General features: G+C 32.7%; 1 protein-coding gene across 1 annotated transcript in view; it reads right to left on the bottom strand.

Moving 5' to 3' along the window:
- The window catches only part of LOC140436972 (carboxy-terminal domain RNA polymerase II polypeptide A small phosphatase 1-like), a 55,423-nt gene that overhangs the window by 18,237 nt on the left and 16,148 nt on the right, over positions 1-21,038 (bottom strand). The window lies entirely within an intron of this gene.

The raw sequence follows: 21,038 nt of genomic DNA, 5'->3' as shown, positions 1-21,038 counted from the left end.
AAGAAAGACTATACGACTGGTAGTTTTGGAGCGTCAGGTACTCTCGTTAGATTGACGCTTCTCATACTTTAAAATGTGCTAATATGGATGGAACTATTCGAAATAGTTCAATGAAGAAAATGTTCTAATATAGCAGTGAACATAGACATACAACCGACAATTGCTGATATAGAAGATCTACATTTAGTACATGAATGAATTCTACAGAAGTTAGGCGAACTAGTGTTATTTAATTTTACAATTTATTTGCAAATTGAAGTTTTATAGTAGCTGAAGCTCTGACTAAATCTAAAATAAAAAGTTTTGATTGAAGTGATAGGTTTAGTATAAAAACAAATTCTCTGATACATTTTTTTTTATTTAATTTTAGATCTTCGAGAGGCATTCATCTGCTTTGTTTACAATCATTATTCTATTTTGTGACAATTTTATACTTAGTTATTACTTTTTACTTATTTTTTTTTTATTTAGTTAAGTTAAATAAAACGTAATAAAGATAGTAAAGTCAGTTGTTTATTTATTTATGGCAATAAACTATTTTTTTAGGAATAAGTCACAATTTTACTTCAAAATAAGTTTATTTAACGTTTCTCAAATGAGAACAATTTCCGAATTGGAAATCGAAACGTCAAATAAACTTATTTTAAAGTAAAATTGAGGCTTATTACTAAGAAAAATACTAAATTGCATTAAGATGCCACAAGAAAATAGCTTCAGAACAATATTTATTTATTTATAACATATACACAATTCGTAATTTATACAGAAAATCATAAACTAAAAACTTAACGTAATAAATAATATCTTGTCTTTAGGAAAAAAACTGAATTGAAGTATTACAGAAACAAAAAATCAGTATCAAATACTTATAATATCAAAATATATTATTCTGTTTTTATCAATTTCCACACCAATTAACTTTAAGATAACGACAATAGGGTATTCGTGCATTTGTTTTATATTATAATAATAATTTTCAGTAGACCTAATACCCTTAATTTTCACATAAAACTAACTAATAACTCAATAACGACGAAAAAGACATAAAAATGTCCAGCAAGGAATGTGTTAATATCATTACGTGAAGAGTTTGGCAGAAATCCAATGCAGCAGAAAGAGTAACAGCAATGGTTATCAAACTAACAAATGAGGAAGTTATTAAAGTACTAAAGTAAAGGCAAATGCTAGTTGTAGGCAGTTGTGCTAAGGACCAATAGATTTATAGTGCTGATATGGATAGATAAAAAATCTATCAAGGAAAAGAAAAGAGCAACCATATTCGAAATGAAGATTGATATGTCCCTAATACTCTCAAGGCTAACAGGCTGTTGGTTAGTTATATATCTGAAAAATGGTTCAAAAATATTTTACTTGCAGGTCGGTAAAATTTGAAATCACCTCATACAGGGTCTTCCAATAGGGACTTCCGAATTTTGACAGTCGGCAGCGGCCATATTGCTGAAGCTACGTCTTTCAAATTGGTTGTATTTTTTACCAAATCACCATGACTGGACTTAACGTACAAGAACACGTACAAATGATAAAACTGTTTTGTCAAATTATGTGTTTTCTTCGGGCAACGTTCTGCGCGCTTCGCCTATTTTATGGTCGCTTTAATCGTCTTACCGATAAAACTATTCGCAGTATGGTGGATAAATTGAGTCCACTGGCTCCGTAAACAATCAGACGATAACCGTACGTTGATAAAACACACGATCTGCCAAAAACATCGCCGCCGCCGCTATCCATAAGAGTGTGCAGGAGAATCCAAGGCAGTCGATTTCACGTCGCTCACAAGTACTCAGCCTTGGCACTCAGCACAACTTGGCAAATTTTGCGTCATGACACGCACCCGTAAAAATTCTACTGGTCCAGAAGCTAAAGGTAAACGACCACAGACAACGACGTGCATTCGCTGAATGGGCTCTGGAGCAGTTGGAGTGACCCTAATTTTAATCGAAAAATCATATTCAGCGATGAGGCCCATCTTTGGATGAATGAGTACATCAATAAACAGAATTGCCGAATTTGGGATGTTACCAATTCAGATGAGATCCAAAAGCGTCTAATGCATTTCGAAAAAGTTACTGTTTGGTATGGAATTTGGACTGCCGAATTTGCTCTATTTGAGAAAGACGTTGGGCAGGCCATCACCGTCCACGGCGAGCGCTACAGCTAACTTTTTTTGTCCTGAATTGGATGATATGGGCACCGACATGAGGTTTCAACAGGGCACTGTTATGTGCCGCACGGCTCATGTCACATTGGAAATTCTGCACCAGCGATTTTAGGGCGTGGTCATTTCACGTAGAGTTGATGTCATCAGTCTATCGATATTGTGAGATTTGACCCTGTTAGGGGCACAAACCACAGCAGCCCCTTAAAGCCAACATAGCTCATGTCATCGACCAAATTCAGCCTGATTTATGCGCTAGACTCATGGAAAATTTGAACAATATTCCATAAATAATGTCATCAGGAGTCCTTTCAAACGAATAAAAGATGTCAATATCTTACACACACTTTGTTTTAACGCAGAAATCTAAAAATTAAAAACTAGAAATCTAGAAACTAAAAAAGGATACCAAATGGGAGAAAAAGAACTTAGAATAATCGGCTATGCAGACGACGCAATACTACTCTCTCAAAGTGAAGACGATTTACAACGTATGCTGCACCAATTTAATACAACCGCCAGAAAATTTAACATGTTAATTTTCCCAAAAAAGACAAAATGCATGGTTAGAACAGCAAATTTACTAAGATGTAAATTGGAGCTGGAAGGTCAGATAATAGAACAAGTGATGGAGTTTAAATATCTACATTTTGGGAAATGTTTAATATCAATAAAAACAATTAGGGAAGCTGCAGATACTGCCATGCCAACCAAAATCCGGTCTTCCCGTATGGTGGACGACGAATGTAAAAATTTAATATTATGTCGAAAAAAAGCTTTTCGAGAGTATAATTGTCTCAAATCTTGAAAATTATCTAAAATTTAAACACGTCCAAGCTAAATGCAAAGTTGTTTTTACGAAAAAACAAAAAACATCATAGATCAACTTTGTAAATACTATCAATAAAAATACACAGCTCAATAAAAGATGGAAATTTGTTAATAAAATGGCTAAGTAGTAATGACGGCAAGAGATGGTTCCCCAATAGGAAGACGGTCAGTAGGAAGACCACGTAAACGACAACTTACTGGAGGCACACTGAAAAACAGAAAGAGTCAGAGTCATGTCTACATAAAAAGAAGAAGAAGAAGAGAAATCTAGAACATGTTTGCAAGTGGTAAAGGATGCGAAGTTAAAGGAAAAGCAAAATCCCGATCAAATTGTGCTGGTTTACAGTTACCGGTATGTCGTATTCGTCGTTTATTGAGGAAAGGAAATTAGGGGGGCAAAGTTAAGGGAAAAGCAAAATAGCAAGCAAATCATGCTGGTTTACAGTTTTCCGTATGTCGTATTCATCGTTTATCGAGTAAAGAACATTATGCCGAAAGAGTTGGTCCTGGAGCTCCTGTATACTTGACAGCTGTTATGAAATATCTAGTTGCTGAAATTTTGGAGTTAGCGAGAAATGCAGCAAGAGATAACAAGACAACCTGTATAATTCCTAGACATTTATAATTGGCTATAATAAATGACACATTGCTATCAGGAGTTACCGAAAGACCGAAAAGAAAAAGTTGTACTACACTTGCGAGCAAAAAAATCGATCACTCGATGAATTGGATTTTATGCTTAGTAATTTATGTTGTGTTACTTTGAATTAAACAACTAATGCAAAAAAATATTGTTTATTATAGAGCTTCCAAAAAATAATTGTTTTATGCAAATTAACAACGTGTTTTAAATTTGCTTACTTCTGTATGGCACAGGGAATGCAGCCAACATTGTAACGGGCATATTCTATGCAATGTAGACCTCTATGAGTTTGCCGATGGTCGTCCCAGTCGCTTTTAAAACGTTGACGTGTGTGTGTACAGTTCAAAGTACAGTAAGTGAATATTTTATAAATGGATACTTCACCAGTGAAGGCGGCCCAGGTAATTGCATTATTACGAGAGGACTATAGTCAAAAGACTGTCGCCTACTTATGACGCAGTCTGCATTCTCACGGCCTTACCGTCGATACCAAGAGACCGGTAGCTACAGTCGACGACCAGGTTCGGGTCGGCGACGTGTAACGACAGATAGGGATGATCGTTTCATTGGCCTGAGTGCCTTTAGGAATCGGCACGCGATATGAGTTGAGCTTCAACAATCCTTGAGGAATGTACGAGGTGTTACTGTCATTCAGTTGTCAGTTGGAAGACGACTAGGGGTCTTGACTCCCAGTCGAGCTAACACAGGGCCCAAATTGAACGCACGGCAGACAAACAAGCTCGACTTTAGTTTGCCCGCGAACACATCAATTGGGACCTTGGCCCAATGGAGCAGAGTTTTATTCTCTGTTGAGGGTCAAATGTGCGTGTATAACAATGACAGAAATCGACGCGTCTATCGGAGGCCCGGAAAACGATTTGCTCAGTGCAGTGTCGAAACAGTGAGCTATGGAGGTGGTTCTTATATGGTTTGGGGTGGTATATCTTTAGAACGTAAAACAGAGCTTGTCCATGTTGTTCCCTATGCCTGCTACATAGACGATGGTTTCATGTTAATGCATGATAACGCTTGATGTCACACAGCGCGGATTACGAAAGATTAAATGGCCAACACCAATATAACAACAATGGACTGTCCTCCATTGAGTTCGGATATTAATCCCATCGAGCACCTATGGGATGAACTTAAAGGCAGGGTTTGGGTCCGTAATCCAGCACCAGCGACAGTGGCGGAGCTAAAAACTGCATTAGATGAAGAGTGGAAAGCGATTCCTCAAGAATCAGTCAGAAACTTAATAATAAGTAATGGCATGGAAAGTGTAATACAACTCAAAGCAGGGAATACTCAGTATTATTTTTTATGTTTTACGTTAATTTAATTTAATTTTCATTTCATAATGACAATGACTTTCATTCATAACATGTTTTCTCACATACAATATTAAGTTATCTTTGTTATGTTCCTTACTTACTAACTTTATAAATATTGGTGTCATTGCAATAAAAATTACTTCTGTTCACGTTATTTTACTTTTAATTTTACATTACATGTGGATATACACTGGTCAAACAGCGTAGTGCAGAAATATAACTTATTTTACTTTTAAGTCGATTTTTTTTCTCGTAAGTGTATTATCCCTTTTTATACAAACGTACTTTCGCAAAATTTGCTTTCTTGAGTCTCGAAAATATAACTACCTACTTCATAATGGTAGTACAGCGCTATGTCGTATGATGAGTGGTTCTTTACCTACTCAAAGTGCACAATCCAACGCCAGTTTAATGGGGCGACTGCATAAATTCTTAGAATTCCAAACCTAATTATGCGAGGTACATTCTTAAAACTGTTTGTCAGTGACAACATTGATAAGTTTATACATTTCATTCGATGATTATTTTTAGCAGTCGGTTGTTCCTGGTAGAGTTTTTATTGTACTTATGCTTTAACTAAAAACAGATAAATTTTTACACAATCTGACCGAAATGCATGACGAACATGATAATATGAATCACTGATTACTTTAATTATATAATCATATGTGGCTGCAATTACGTTGATATGTGATCAATAGAGATTACCATCTAGCTAGAGACAATTGTAGATAATAAACTAAATTAATAATACATAAAATGTAGATAATAAAATTCACCACAAGGATAACTATTCAGTACATTGTTATTGTTAATTATTTTACAATCTTCAAGCTTGTCCGATTACTATACGTCCTAACAAAGAAAACGTTTTGACCAAAACCATTTTATTTTTCAATATCCAAGTTAGCAATGCCTTCCTGATACGTCGATAAATCCAAATCCTGGAAATAACTACTTACAATAGCAATTATCTCAAAATTAGACACAATTGTCATATTATTGATTAACTGTTCAGTTTTGGAAACGGAAGATAATCGATGGAAGAAAATCTGGAGAATAAAGCGACTGAGGCACTAATCCAAAACGAAATTCATGAATTTTAACCACTGCAACTACAGGTGTATGGAAAGGTTGATGATGGATGTAACTTATTTTTCTATAAACATATACCGATATATTCCGAATCTTCCACGCTACTCTATTGAAGTGGTGTCACTGCCTAACCATTCCTTCTTTTAGTTCCATCTCCAATCATTTTCGGATCCCTATCCTTTAGGGATAATTCAGACGCAAATAAATCCGTCTGGTTGCAAACCTCACATGGATTATTTCGAAAACGTGCTTAGAAACTGTTCAGTTCCTCCATTGAACTCGCGCTTAACGGACTTTGGATATACAACCATAAACCGTGAGACGATCACTTAACAGAAGAAGTTTGAAGTTAACCACATGTCCTACTAAAATGACCTCACAATTATTGCAATAAAACTGTAATAAATTATATATGTGAAATAATGAATGATAATCAAATGTAGTAAATGTAGAGGATGTGAGGTTAAGGTCGCCGAAGAGGATTAAAATTCAAATATTTCAAACATGTTAAGTACCTTTAATTACTTAAAATCTTCTATTGACTTTATGTCTCGCAGATTTGAAGAATTGCTTCAAGATAACCGTAAATTTTTTGATGATTTAAAGGAACTGCGTAACGAAAATTTAAGTTTGAAAAACTGTATTAATCGACTGGAAGATCGAATTTCTTAGAACTTGAAAGAGACTTCTTGTGGAGTTGAAATTTCACATTCAGATAAATAGTACCGATAATTCAAAACCTGTCGTGATTGAAATAGTTAATAATATTACAGATTTTAGCATTGCTGAAACCCATTTATGTCGTATGTTTTCAACAGAGTTTTATTAATTGATACCACAAGACGAATAAAGATTGTGGACCTTGATGAAGAAATGGGCAAAAGCATTAACAATTAATCAAAATTATTTCTCTTGGAAGTAATTAACTTCCAATCTTCTTCGTACACTTTTAAATTGTTCAATCAGTGATAAAAAAAATATGATTTAAATTTAATATACAGCATAATAAAACTTACATATTTACTCATAACATACGCGGCAGAAACACGACCTGACACAGAAAAGGCAAAAAGGATGTTAGAAACAGCAGAGATAACCCCCATAAGTCCTGAGTTTAATTCACTTGGTTTTTATTTTTGGGAATATATGAAGACGAGACGAACTTATTTTGATGAACTATTTATATTATATTCCAATAGTTACAATTCACTTCCTATAAGGTTTGAAAAATACGTCTAAAATTGATGCAGACGATTTTCCTGCCTAACTGAAGTTGGACACCTATTATTCAAACATCAATAGAACAAATACCGTTCATTGTGACTGCCCTTTTACGGCCCGATTCTGACCTTCTAGTACATATAGATATCGCTTTCATTAAATCATTGAATGGATCTTTGAACAGCACAAAGCAGTCACGGTGTTCCTAAGATCGGTGCTAAAGCAATTTTATTAAAATTAAATTAAAGATACAAAACTAATTTTACCACTAAGCATCTAATTTTCCCCCAAAGTTGAGATGGCTGTTAAAATTAACACTATAACAAGAAATTTCTTGCTGCTTATCAAACGCAATTTCCGGAAAAACATACAATACATTGTTTAGAAATGTCACCAGAACTTAAAAAAGGATAACAAAAATTAACAAGTAATTTTAGACGTGTTTTTCAAACCTTATAGGAAGTGAATTATAACTATTGAGATATAATATATATAGTTCATCAAAATAAGTTCGTCTCGTCTTCATATATTCCCAAAAATAAAAACCGAGTGAATTAAAATCAGGACTTATGGGGGTTATCTCTGCTGGTTCTAACATCCTTTTTGAATATTAAATATTAAATTTGAATCCTAATTTTTTTAATTACTGCTTGAACAATTTAAAAGTGTAGTACGAAGAAAATTGGAAGTTAATTACTTCCAAGAGAAATAATTTTGATCAATTGTTAATGCTTTTGCCCATTTCTTCAGCAAAGTCCACAATCCTTATTCATCTTGTGGTATTAATAAAACTCTGTTGAAAACATACGACATAAATGGGTTTCAGCAATGCTAATATCCGTAATATTTATATATTATTGTTGTGCATGAAGTAAATAAAATGATTCATTTTTAATCTTGAAAAATGTATGAATAATAAAGCTTGTTTGTATGACAATACCTATGTATTACATATGTATTTATTATTGACTATCATAATTTTTTTTGTAAATAATTTATACTAATACGTATCTCATTATTTGCTTTGACTTTTTTTTTATTAGAGATTATTTTTTGTAATCCAGTGTAGCACGGTAAAAATATGAAATGAACACACACATTTGGAATTAACCTCTCTTTAACCTTACTTCAAAATCTACCTTATGCAGAAGTGAGGTTATATCTTAGAAGTTATATAGTTTTTTCGACAATTAATAGTTTGGACCGTTCTTATGTTTTCAATCGATTTTTTTTTTCAATCGAAACTTTTTTTTTACTACATTTTATCGGAAAAACTGTTAATGGATAAAATGTAGTTTATAAAAAATCAAGGAGGTTGCTTTTTTTTGTTTTTGCGGTAAGCATAACACAAACCAAGTTATAGCTCATTGAAGGTGACAATTTCGTATTTAACGAAACATTTTTAATATTTTTTAAAGTACTTATATATGGTAAAAAATATTGTGAAAAAAATATTTTTGACATTTTTAAAAATACCTTCTTTTTTTAACTAAGTACAAAACTATCAAAGATAAGTAAAATATGCTACATAACAAAAAGTTAGAATTTTTTTACAGAAAATACTGTTATATAGCAAATTTTACCTATCTTCGATAGTTTTGTACTTGAATACAAAGTGAAGAAGTTAGAAAGGCCTTGGGAACAAGAGACAACAAGTGAAAAGTTCTCCTCATTCATTGAGCCCTTGTCAGGGCGTGGTGATACTCTAAATATTACTGGCTTGTTGCCTTCATTGTCTACGATCCTGTGCCATATGGATTTTCCCACCAGAGTCTTCATTTGGTCTGCCCATCGTGTTAAAGATCTTCGTCTTGGTCTTCGGCCTTCTACTACCAATAGTTGCATGGTCCCCGTTCTTCTAGCTATGTGGCCGAAGTAAATTAGATATGCTCGTTTTACTTTTTTTAATAGCCTGTCTTTTATATGAATCTATTCCAGAATTGACAGGTTGATTCTACGTTCTGTCCAAGACACGCGTAGAATTCTTCTACAGACCCACATTTCGAAGACTTCGATCTGATTCCTAACGAGTTTTTTGAGGATTCATGTTTCAGCTGAGTATGTAGTAATGTGAAAAATAAGATCATTGACCAACCTAAGCTTAGTATTCCTTGTTATTGTTGTTCGGTCTTTTCATATTTTAATCAGTTTAGCTGTTGCAGTTCGGGCCATTGCTAGTCTATGCTTGATTTCTGAGTAATCGCCTTTGTTGGTTATCAGGGAGCCCAAGTATACGCCAAAATTCGCCACTTCGTGTATGTGCGGTAGATTATTATTTGCTCTGTCTGTTATATATTTGTTTAGTGTTAAGTTAGTTATAGCCGGAGACGATTTGTAACACGGGAATATAACAATTGGCAGGACTGACAGTGTCACTTTTGTTGGGGGGTTATCTAAGCTAGGGGTTAATTGTAGCACTGTATTGGTAATATGTCAATATAGTTGTTTAACCGAACCCACAACATTTATTTATTATTTCATCAAGTAGTATACATATCACTGTCTATAATCATTATTTTCGTTTTTCCGTTGTTGATCTGATGTCCGAATTCTTCGCTTATCTGGCTTAGCCGTTTAGTGATAGTAATCATTTCGACTTCATTCGCTTATAGTATAAGTGTATCATCTGTATATCCCAGGATGCTGATTTTTCTACCTCCTATAGTAATTCCTCCATCCCATTTGTCTAGTACTTTTCTCATTATATATTCAGAATATATGTTGTACAATAATGGTGATAGTATGCAGCCCTATCTAGTTCCTTTTGTTTGTTTTGAACGCATCTGAATATATTCCGTGTATTTTAACTTTGGCTGAGTTTTTAATGACAGATTTCTTATTAGATTGACTAGGTTGTTGGGTACTGCCATATTTTCCATTATACTCCAGAGTGGTTTAGGCAATATGAAAAGTAAGAAACGGAAAAAAATAATTCACATCTAAAAATCCAAAGAATGATAGATTCAAAAATAAGAGAACCAAAGAAAAAGTGGATAAATGAAATGTGTCAAAGAATACCTAAACAATAAACATGATACACTCAACCTCTACAAAAAAAATTAATCAGAAAACAGGAAGAATAATTTATTATGGAAAGAAGCTATCATGAAGTTCTTTTCCTGGTTTTTTCCTCAAGATTTACTATGGAATCACTAACAGGAGAATTTTACTGTCATCACGTGGCTGTCCTTTTAAAGACAAATCACATGCTATGATTTATTTCTGACGGCTATTCTCAAGACAAAGTTGATTTCAGGTAATCTAAGGAACTATCTTACAATAAAGTCGTACCAAGAACTCAACTCAACAATATTGGCAACATCATTTTAAAGTCGTCTACTTTAAAATGTATCATATATGACTGAATTGTCAATATGAATGAGTAAGATAAAATTAAATTATTAGAAGAATTTTTTACAAAATAACAAAAACAAAATATGATTAATTTACTTACAGCCGGTTCCACCAATGTGATTTAAGTGAACATTTGATCTCAAGAAATAATTTTTCTCACTAGCTAAAAATATTTACTTGAGTACAAATATTTTTGCTCAAGCTCAAGTCATCTACTATGGCGACTTAAGCAAAAATTTTATTATCCACAAGGAAACTAAATTCCTGTAGTTGGCTGTATACCATGTATCACAAAAATTTTTATTTAAATAATTCCTTTATAAAAGGTATAATAATAAAAACCCTATCGGGCTACATCACAGAACGTTTTCGGAATAACTATTCCGTTATCAGTGCTATCTGGATGTACATGTTTGAAGCCACTAAATATATGGGTCAAAACCCTTTAAATGTTGTTTGATTAACTTTGAGTTACATTTATGATAATTAAAAACTATGATGTTTAAGTTACAAAAGGAATTGGTTACAACATGGCAACGTAAGACTCCACTGGGGTTGTTAGTCCTGCAGACCAAGGCCCATATTTATAGTCGGTACTCAAGTATCGGTCGATGCTTGAGGTCGGCCTTGAGTCGTTTTTGTGTTTTATAAACGGATCTCGAGCACGAAATCGAGCTTGAGTACACAAAAATGACAGCTCGTGCTCAAGCATCGGATCGACCTGCCTTGAGCACGGGTTCCTAACCTAACTTGTTTGTTTATATTTATATTTTTTTTCAATTCGCTTCAATACAATATATTTTTTTTTTGTTTTTTGAGATTATGGATATTTTGGTTCAACATCCAGGATTAAGTCATGGCAGCTTAATATTTGATCAAAGTTGATTAAGAGTTAGAAAGGAAAGAGGACAAATTCCAGAATTATTAATAGGTGAATTATTATGAATAGTGAATATGCATGCAGCACAGGCACTATCTACTTACTCCAGCATTAAAGCAAGGTATTTATTGATAATGGGCTAAACAAAAAATAGGTTATTTGATAGATATATCTTTTTAGGTAATGATCAACAAAATAGATATACAATTGCACATGTAAGAAATGTTGCCAAAAGGCTATTTAGAACCTGGAAAATATGGTTTTCCTGTCTGCAATGAAGCCTACAAATCAAATTAAATACATATCTTACAATAATAAGTGCTACAGCAGTACTCTGCAATATGTGTTTACAGGAAAATAATTATAAATAGTGATGATGATTTTCTAGAAAATACTGATGTGCCAGAAAATAGAAATGTTAATGATGTGGAACAAGGTTTAAATTTTAGGAGACATTTTATTCAACAATGTTATGCATGAGAATGTGAATATATTATTGAATACCTAGGGTAAAACGCCAGTTATTGGACACGAGACAGTTATTGGACATTACAGTGTTAACTTACGAGAATAAGATTTCTGCAAGTGCCAACAAGAGTATATTTCACTAGGTGGCACTACTCGTTTCTATATTACGTTCATTCTTATGTCTATGTTCTGCCTTTAACGGGTTCTGTGATTTTGGCGGTAAATATTTTTAGGTTATGTGAGTGAAGTGACATTTAAGCATTGTGTTAAGCATCTGCTCTGACTTTTTTTTTTAAAACTACGTGGTATTTTTAAGGTAAGATTGTATTTTTATTTAAAAGGGTGTAGTAAAGGCACTTATAGTCCCTAAGGTAGATCTGGTACAGTAATAGGGATTTTAATTCGGCTTTAATTACATCTGTCCAATAACTAAACTAGAAAACTTGCTTAATTCTATTATGGGACACCTGTCCAATCACTAGAGAACTACACTTACCACATATTTCTACAATTTTCAACGGATTTACGTATAATTAACTGGAGATAGCAGTAAAATTAATTTAGTAATCGATTTGACAGTTATTGGACAGCTGTCCAATAACTAAATTTGACCGTCCAATCACTAAAAATGGATTTTTTAGGATTGTAGTAAAATGCCTAAACTTAGAAAATATGATAAGATGAAACTTATAGAAGCTGTTAAGGATGTCCAAAATGGCACTGAATCATATAGAACAGCTGAAAAAAAATATGGAATTCCGAAGTCAACTATAGAATTTAAATTAAAACATCCGGAACATAAAGATACACTTGGACCGTCTCCTATTTTAACTTGCGAGGAGAAGAATACTCTGGTTAGGTAAATTCATTTAATTTATCTTAACCCATAGCATTATTTTATTTTACATTCAATATTCCAGATGGATACAAGAAACTGCTTCAAAAGGTTTCCCCAAAAAGGCTAACGATTTAAAAAGCAGCGTGCAAAAATTTTTAATCGAAAATCCGCGCCCCAATAACTTTAAAGATAATCGACCTGGAGATGGATGGTTAAAAGTAAGTCACCAAAAAAATATATTTTAATCTGTATTCATCGTTTGATTTTTTTTAGGGATTTTTGAAGCGACATCCAGGGCTTTCTAGAAGGACAAGTGAAGGTGTGACGGCAGCTAGCGCTTGTGTATCTGAACGAGACATCAAAAACTGGTTTAAAAATATTGAAACCTATGTTAAAGAAAAACATTTAGAAGAAGTTCTAACTGATCCATCAAGAATTTTTAATGGAGATGAGTCAGGATTTCAAATATGTCCATCTACTGAAAAAGTATTTGCTATGAAAGGTTTCAAAAATGTTTATAACGTTGAAAAAAGCTCTTCAAAAGAAAACGTCACTGTGATGTTTACGTTTTCAGCAGACGGTAAAATTTGCGTGCCTATGGTTATTTATCCTTATCAACGTATTCCTGAAAAGGTTGCTAAAGGTATTAATCCTAAATGGGGTGTGGGCAGAAGCGATAATGGTTGGATGACGGCAGAGACATTCTATCAGTATATTGCGAATGTTTTTTACCCACACTTAATTGAAAATAATATTAAGCTTCCAGTTATTCTTTTTGTAGATGGGCACAAGAGTCACTTAAGTTACCAATTAAGTCTATTGTGTAATGAACTGCAGATTGAAGTGATTGCACTTTATCCTAACGCCACAAGGATTTTACAACCCTGTGACGTTTCTATTTTCCGTCCATTAAAAGAAGCTTGGCGGCAATCAGTGAGAGAATGGGAAGAACAGCATCCAGGAGGGGTAGTGAATAAGGTTGTATTTGCTTCTATATTGGAGCAAGCTATAAAAAAAAGCTGTAAAACTGAAACAGTAGTAAATGGTTTCAAGGCTTGCGGATTGTTTCCATTTAATGCAGATGCTATTGACTACACAAAATGTTTTAGCAAAGGAGTAGTAAAAAATTTAATCATTTCAGATCATCAAAAGAAACCCAAGATGGACTATAATACTTTTGTAAATATCTTAGGTCCTGAAAAAGTTCATAGCTTAGAGAATTTAAAAGAAAATCCAAAGAATAATCTACCTAGCGATGATAATTTGAATTTGTTGTTCAAAATTTGGAATTTTTTTGAACATGATCCAAAACATTCGGATAACCCAATGGTTCTAAAAAATAGAGACACCAACATTAATATTATTCAAAATGTGGTTATCACATCTCCCGTTAAAAATACTGAAATAAAAACATCAGAACAGAGTGGTATTGAAAATGTAAATATTTCTGAGAGTAGCAGTACCAATGATATCCATTTTCAACAATATAAAACTAATGTTTATGACTTACCTTCTACAAGTAAAATTATTGTTAAACACGAATTGTTGGGTAACTTTTTAACTTCTCCTACTGTACCGGAAAGAAAAAATAAACGTAACACGAAACGACTTCCTTTTGCTATTACATCTGCACGATATCAAGAAATGTTACGACAAAAGGAGGAGATAAAAGAAGAGCAGGAAAAACAAAAACAAGAAAGGAAACGGAAAAGAGAAGAAAAATTAACCATAAACCAGTGTAGCAAGAAAAAGAATTCAAAAAAAGTCAAATGTTTTATTTGTTCAAATGATATTCAATTGAACAAATTAAAATGCGATGACTGTAATCTTTATTATCACGAATCTTGTATTCCTGTTAATCATAGACATCATATACCTAACGATGGTGATCTATTTATATGTCACAACTGCTTCAATCTCCAGGATAGTGATTCTGATGCTAATAACAGTAACCAAGACAGTGAGGATGAAGACATTGACGAACTTTTCACTCAATACAAAGAAGCACAAAAGCATTTATAAAATTTAATTGTGTCAACTGTATATAGGTACCCCATACCGCACAGAAATCTTAGGTTTTTCCTGTAATTTTCATTTGTTTCTAGTTTTTTATTGTGTTAAAGCAGTCGTCCAATAACTAATTTTGAGTGTCCTGTAACTAAATAAACTGTCCAATAACTATAATTTTTGTAACTATTTTTAATAAATATATATTGACAAAAAATATTTAACACCTTCTTTAAATCCTTTTATCCATATTGTAATAAACTGTTTAGACTACCTTTTGTATAAATTTCAATTCAATCTGCAGAGAACAAAGTGAATTACGAATTTTTAAAGTTGAAATTTTCTTAAGTGTCCAATAACTGTATGGTTTACCCTATGTTAAATATATTCTTTTTTATTTTATATGTCGAAATGTATTTTTTATATTTTAATTTAAAATAAATGAGGGTTATACTATACTCAGACAACTTAAGCAAGTATATCTTTATTGAGTTCGAGTTGTCTCTCTCCTTTTAAATAAGTGTTTATTCCTTTCACAAAACCTTTCCTTATCAAATATAAAATTAATTACACGTTTAAAATATTAGTATTCTTTATTTAAAAATATATTTATAAACCTTCGCGATAAGTAAATTTGAAAGTAACAATTTATAAAACTAAAAAATGGAATAATATCAGGCTTGTTAAATATAAAATAATACAGTATACTCCCTCTATAACGAACACGGTTATTACGAGGTTTCGCTTATAACGAGGTACATTAGATGTCCTGTGAAATTTCTATTGAACTATAACTCTCTATAGCGAGGCAAATTTGGTTATAACGAGAGAAAATAAGATAGAAAAACGTGTTTTTTTACGTTTTTGACCCAGCCGTGGATATAAATAAATACCCTTTTTAACTGCACCGCAACAAACTTAACTGCTGCTCGCAATAAACTTCTTTACAGTAAATACAACTGTTTCACATCTTTAGAAAATATGATAGATATAATGTTACTGGACAATTTAAAGCAGTCAAAAGTGACAGACTTCTTCCAATTGCAGAAGCAATAGTTTATTATTCTCCTTTAAAATAGGCTTTATACATTATGTAGTTGGAAAAAAATGTAGGTACAGATTTTTTGTTTTAACGTATATCACTGACAATAAAAATAAACAACTCTTTTTTGTTTTAACGTAATTTATTGACAATAAAAGTAAACAACTTTTTTTCGAAAACGCCATTCAAACAATATTTATTAGCATCTTATTTGCTCCGAATGGCTTCGCTATAGCAAGTTAATGTTTTAGAAAACTGCATATTCATATATATTCACAGTATTATTGTTGTCTGATATAACGAGATCGGCTTATAACGAGGTAATTAGTTTGCCATTTCAGTTCTCGTTATAGAGGGAGTCTACTGTATAATAATCGCTTTACAACCACCATAGTATACATTAAAAACAAAATCACCAAAAAAAAAATAACCAAAACTAGTATTTTTACATTTAGAATTTTTAACAGTTTTCAATATAATACATTAAGTACAAAATACTACATACATACTAGTACTAGTATTTACATTTAGAATTTTTAACAGTTTTCAATATAATACATTAAGTACAAAATAAGAATAGTTATTATATAAATGATTGTTTTAAAAATCCATAACTATAGATTACTATTAAACTTTGGAATAATTCAAACCTTTTTTTGGCGAATGTTTTTTATTTGCAATTATAATAGCTACTACTCCATTAGTAGTAGTGTTTGTTATTACTGTTACATATTGCCATAAGTATATTTAAGATTACTTACCATTTGAAGCACATTGACATATTCTATAGGAACAACAGGTGTCATATTACAAGTATTACTTGAAATTCTTATTATATGTACAGATAAGATTTCTCAAAATTATCATACATAACAACTCTTTATTTTGAACTGGAGAAGCAATGGATGGAGTCAGATAATTCTGATGTTACAGTAATTAAACTTATATGTCCTCCTATCTGGTGGGCCTCCTTTTGTTCTACAATTATCTAAGTATGAAAATATAGTAAATTTACCTCTTCCAAATACTTCTGTGTTGTCCCAAGGACAGACGATGCTTACATATATGTCGGGAACAGCAACTTTCACAAACTCCATACCTACATCAGGCTTTGGCTTTTTTAAAGGGCCATCACCTGTAGCCAGCATGCTGTTGTTTCTCTGCATTTTCTACTATAAAAATTTTGCTTGAATAAATAAAAGTATTTTACCTCTGTTTCAATTTGTTTTACAATTTTCGTAGCTGTTCTGAAGTCCTTAACATATCTACCTCAGGCTGGCAGTTATATAATACGCTGTATTGTACTCTCAACCCTTCTTTTTTCATTAAGGAAGCACCGTTTGTCCTTTTATTCTCTACAGTATTATTTTCCTTTACCAGCTGGATTAAAAACACCTTTCCTTTTGTTGAATACACTGCATATTTAGTACAATGTCCGCTCATCTAAAAATCGACATAATTGAAATTTATTCCCTCGAATGCATATTTTTTTATAATATATTACATACCTTAAAATGATTTATTAAAAATTAATTTTTTTAATACACAACATGTCTCTTCTTCAATAAAGCTAAATTTGGCGCTAAAAATATTTAAATAAAGTTTGGTGACAATGATAATAATTGACAGATCTTCTTTTTATTGGATGCCATTTATCAAATTTACTTAAAATCTCTAATTTTCGTGCTTGAGATCAATCTTGTACGAGAATACCCGAAGTATCGTTTATAGAACACAACAAATACTTGAGCATGACTTTGACGTAAGTTCGACTTGGCGCAGCACGTGCTCAAGCACGAGCTTGAGTACCGACTATAAATACGGGGCCAAGTGTCTGTGAGGACTTGTTGATAGTAACTCTGAGTTGCTGTGATGTAGCCCGATCGAGTTTTTATTATTATACCTTTTATAAAGGAATTTTTAAATAAAATTTTTCAAAAATTTTAAATTTGAGTATACATTAAAAATATTCCTCTGTCATATATTGTATTTTATAATCTATAGTATAAAGGTTATATATATATATATATATATATATATATATATATATATATATATATATATATATATATATATATAGTATATGAACTATAATAGTTTAGAGTGCATATATACAATGTACGTAGGAGGTGTTGTGTGTACATAGGTAGATTTTTTATTATATATCTTTCAAATGTGCAAGATTTCCAGAGATACCAAGCGGAGGCAGCTTCAAAGTGTTCAAGAAAAAAGAAAACTCAGTTCAAAAGCATTATCCACCGAAGAACTATTAAAAATCATCCAAAGCCACGACTAGGAAACCCCCGATGGAGCACAAAAAGTTTTTTCACCTTTGCTCATTTAAATTTGCTTGGAGAGGCAATGAGGCCGTAAACTGAAAGATTCACTTTTTCCAGAAGGAATTTGATGTTATGGGAAAATTTACGGGCCGAATTGAATAGAACAGCATTTTTTCCAAAACAAATCAAGGCGGTTCGAAAAGTTTGGCAAGCAGCAAATGGCTGGTAAGAAATTCATCAAACGAAAATGTATACCCAGTTAGATTATTTTTGAAATTAATGGAAAAAAGGGGACCAAAGATTTTATCAGGCAGACTCTTTCTTACCGTTCACCCCAACTGGAAGGATGGATCTTGGTTGGATGGTTCAAAAACTATCCACATGGAATCAACAAGTGGATAAAAATGTCAGCTAAAAAAATTGGAATAGACACAAAAAAACATAAAATAACAAACCATTCTCATCGATCTACAGCTGTGTCAGCCTTGTTCAAGCAAGGTGTTTCTGAACAGGAGTTAATTAAATTAACGGGTCACTCAAATGCAAGCTCTCTAAAACCATATCTGCAGCCGGATTCCAGTCACAGAAGTTGATCGAAAATCTCGATCGAACAACAAAAGAAGCGGACCTTCGAGTTCCCAAATGCTACAGGTCAATAATACACAAAATCATGCTTTGGTGGAAAAGAACGGGCAAATGTCATTTAATATTATTAACAAATAAATAAAGATTATGTTTCGTTGATATGGTGCATTGTCTCGTGAAATATGTAGTCTTGTCGAATATCATTCGAGAGAAAATTATTTACCGGCAATATTTTCTTCTGGTTTTATTTATCTGACGTCTCGTGATTTAACTGTCAAAATTTAATTAGCGAAAATTGCCAGGCAACAAACTTTCATACCAGTCGAAAATATTGCCGGCAAAATTATCTCTCTTATGATATTATATACGAATAAATTAAACTTTTTTCAATAACTATAAATGCCATTGAAGTTGAAGAGGTGATTGATGTATTCACTCAGTTTTAAAATCTTAATGTTATAAATAAACAGACGGTGAATTTTTAAAATCGGAAAAGCTATATCTGCTGAAAATGATCCTATTTTTATCCCCGTGACAAAATATCAGGAACGTGAATAACACTACATTATAAAATATTTATTCGCCGTGATATGTTAAAAAAAATTATAAACAAATTAAAACGCTTTAAAATTCCATTTTAACGTTTAAAAGAAATTATTATTGTAGTAGCTAAACAAGTTGTGTTCATTATTTAACCAGGCATTAAGACATTAGCATGGCAAAACATTAGACCTGACTATGTATCACTTCATTATTCAAAAAGTGTAGCTTTAATGTTTCCATATGTTTATACCAGATTTATAACTTTTTCTCAGAAATGCGGAAAAGAAACAAATTCAAATAACTCTGCAAAATAATTCAAGATTCCATACAGCCCAACAGACACCGAATTTTTAATCACTGAAAACTTGAAATTACTATTCCATCCTCCGTACAGTTCAGATTTAAGTCCTATTAAGTCCTAAGTCCCCTTTATTATTCTAAATAACAGTCCTCGTAACGTATAGAACAGTCCTTATTCGATTTTGATATCTTATCTACTGACCGCGAAAACAACAACAAAAATTATGATTTGCTTTATTGATAAATGTATTGATAAATGCTTCAATAAGTGTATTCTAACTTGTTCAGAGGTATACATAAATATACTTAGAAATATAGATAGAAGGACAAATATTTTTTTAAATATTTATTTATGGAAGTATACATTCTAATATTCTTATTATTTGATAACATTATAAACAAATTTAAACGTCATTTTCATCAAAAAATGAGTAATGAGTGGCTCTTCCTTGATTTTCTTTACCCTCAGTTACTCTATGGGGCATTGATCAAATTAAGTGGTCTATATCATATTGATGAATATTTATCCAGATTCTACTTATGGCATGCCACAGGTCTTCTTAGTTTGCTGGAGGATGTGGCAATCACACATGTTCGGTAGGTGACAAATCATCTGATCTTGATGGTCCCTCCAGTCTCTATACCAGACTCTTGTTTTCACGGGCAATATGAGGTCTTGCGTTATTCTGTTGAAAGACCGCATTTGGAATAGTTTGTAGGTATGGATGTAAAACTGGTTGCAGTACTTCACCAATATATCGTCGAGTTGTCAGAGTGGCGTTATTAAGAACTAGAGATGAACTGCTTCCCAAACATATAGCACTCCATACCATAATGCTTGGTTGTCTTGCTGTATGATGTTTAACAGCCAAGTTTATATTTCCTCTCTCACCTCGAAAGCGTCTTACCCTTATGCGCCCATCAAGGCCACCCAAACAAAACCTAGATTCATCACTGAAGCAGACAAAATTCCATTGGCCATTTAAAGCGTCAAACCTTAGACTGTGATATCAAAGGTAACACCAAAAGCGGACGGTAAGCTCTCAGTCCCATTCGAAGTAATCTTTCATTAACTGTTCTTCTTCAGACTACCCTTCCTGTAGCTGCAACTAAATCATCTCTTACTTACTGTACACTGTCCCGTCTGTTTCTGAGAGCAAGAAGTTTAAGATGGTGCAAATCACGGCCCTGCAATATTCTAGGATGTCCAGACTCTCCACGACGCCGATAAGTCTCATCATTGGACCACCTCCTCCAAACTCGTTAACATCGTTTATGGATTAGCCTTAATTCTTTCTTAAAATTTCCCGTAAACCAAAACCAGTCTCTTTCATTCCTACAATGCGACTTTTTTCGAAGTGGCTTAAAAGACGAAATAGCCGACGACCGCGTCGACGACTCTTGGCATTTTAAATGTTTTAGGTAAATCAAAAACAATCCAAAAT

Source organism: Diabrotica undecimpunctata, chromosome 3 (assembly GCF_040954645.1).
Source record: "Diabrotica undecimpunctata isolate CICGRU chromosome 3, icDiaUnde3, whole genome shotgun sequence".
In the NCBI taxonomy this organism is placed as follows: Eukaryota; Metazoa; Arthropoda; class Insecta; order Coleoptera; family Chrysomelidae; genus Diabrotica; species Diabrotica undecimpunctata.
Note: the sequence above shows the minus strand (reverse complement) of the source record. Positions and strands in the feature narration are given on the sequence as shown.